The following is a 2,244-nucleotide window of genomic DNA, read 5'->3' as shown; positions in this document are numbered from 1 at the left end:
GTTAAAGAAAGTGCCAATGATACCATTGATGAAGTAGAACTGATTTTACCTAACAGGAATTTGAGGGACAAAGTAGAAAACAATTCAGTGAGATCACCAAGACGATCACCTCGTTTAGTGGCACAAAGTTTATGGTTGGCTGTGGGAGATGTGGTGACTGGTTTCATGGTGATTGTGTTGGGTTAAGTCTTTCTCAAGCACAACAAGTGGGAGAGGAAGACAAAGAATATGTGTGCGTGAAAGGTTGTGCTGAAGAAGATAAAAAGACTGAAATAGTAGATCCAGATACTTTAGAAAACCAAGCTAAAGTTGAAGTCCAGAGTGAAGATAAAACAATGGAATATGAAAAGCTTGGGTTATCAAAGCACACACCAACAAATGACAAAACCAAATATATGGATGATACAGTGAAGCATTAGGTCAAAATTTTAAAATGGGAATCTGGTGAAGGCAAAACCTCATCAGACTGTAGAGATAATGAAATAAAAAATGGCAGCTAGCTTCTCTTCGAAAGGTGGGATGACCATTTTTACCTCGGAGAACCTCAGAAGAAAAAAATGAAAAAATACCAAAAGAGTCTACAACTGTTACATGGATAGGAGAAAAAGCTTCAAAACCAGGAAGTACTCATGAGAAGCAAGGCATAAGAAAGAAGAAAATTGGAAAAGGAGTATCTAATGTGCATCCTCCTACTGCTTCTACTTCCAAGCCTTCTTCAGATCAGATCAGACAAAGTGTCAGACATTCTCAAAAAGACTCAAATTTGAAGGTACCAGAGGAAAAGGCAGCAAAAGTTGCCACAAAAATTGAAAAAGAGCTTTTCTCTTTTTTTCGGGACACAGATGCTAACTATAAGAATAAATATAGAAGTTTGATGTTCAACCTGAAAGATCCTAAAAACAATATATTATTTTAAAAAGTGCCAAAAGGAGAAGTAACCCCTAATCATCTTATAAGAATGAGTCCAGAAGAATTAGCTTCTAAAGAGTTAGCTGCTTGGAGATAAAGAGAAAACAGACATACTATAGAGATGATTGAGAAAGAGCAGAGAGAAGTGGAAAGATGACCAATCACAAAAATAACTCATAAAGGTGAAATAGAAATTGAGAGTGATGTTCCAATGAAAGGACAGGAAGCACCCATGGAGATTTAGGAACCAACAGCTAGTAAGTCATTGGAGAAGACAGAAGGACCTGAAAAACAAAAAGAAGAGATTCACTCCACATCTAAAGATACTGCTAGTCAACACAGACAACATCTTTTTTATCTTAACTGCAAAATTTGTATAGGTCGAATGGCACCACCTGTAGATGATCTTTCTCCAAAAAAAGTGAAAGTTGTTGTTGGAGTATCTCATAAACATTCAGACAATGAAGCAGAAAGTATAGCAGATGCATTGTCTTCGACCTCAAATATTTTGGCTTCTGAATTCTTTGAGGAGGAGAAACAAGAGTCTCTGAAGTCAACATTCTTCTCCTGCTCCACATCCAGAGATGCCTTGAACTGCTGAAGTTGAGTCTACATTCCTGACTCGATTGAACTTCATCTGGAAAGGTTTTATCAACATGCCTTCTGTGGCAAAATTTGTTACCAAAGCCTACCCAGTGTCTGGTTTCCCCGAATACTTGACAGAGGATCTACCAGGCAGTATTCAAGTAGGCAGCAGGATATCACCTCAGACAGTTTGGGATTATGTGGAAAAAATCAAAGCATCAGGAACCAAGGAAATTTGTGTGGTTCGTTTCACACCCATAACTGAAGAATATCAAATTTCTTACACTTTGCTGTTTGCCTACTTCAGTAGCAGAAAGTGCTGTGGAGTAGCTGCTAACAACATGAAGCAGGCTAAAGACATATACCTTATTCCTTTGGGTGCTGCAGATAAAATTCCACACCCTCTTGTGCCTTTTGATGGACCGGGTCTTGAACTGCATAGACCTAATCTGTTGTTGGGCTTAATTATTTGTCAAAAACTGAAGCGACAACACAGCGCTAGTTCCAGTGCCAGTGCCAGTGCCAGTGCTAGTCACACTGCTGAGACTCCTGAAAGTGGACCAATAGCATTGCCACCCGAGAAAAAAAAATAAAATAGAAGTTTCCACAGAGGAAGCACCAGAGGAAGAAAATGACTTTTTTAACTCTTTTACAACTGTACTACACAAGCAGAGAAACAAGCCTCAGCAAGCTCTTCAGGAAGAGCTGCCAACAGTGATGGAACCTTTAGTGGAAGTCACCAAACAGGAG

General features: G+C 39.0%; 1 pseudogene; it reads left to right on the top strand.

Moving 5' to 3' along the window:
• LOC109387504 (PHD finger protein 3-like) overlaps positions 1-2,244 on the top strand; it is a 17,038-nt pseudogene that overhangs the window by 4,321 nt on the left and 10,473 nt on the right.

This window comes from Hipposideros armiger, unplaced genomic scaffold, assembly GCF_001890085.2.
Source record: "Hipposideros armiger isolate ML-2016 unplaced genomic scaffold, ASM189008v1 scaffold_160, whole genome shotgun sequence".
Classification (NCBI taxonomy): domain Eukaryota; kingdom Metazoa; phylum Chordata; class Mammalia; order Chiroptera; family Hipposideridae; genus Hipposideros; species Hipposideros armiger.
This window is presented reverse-complemented; position numbering and strand designations above follow the sequence as displayed.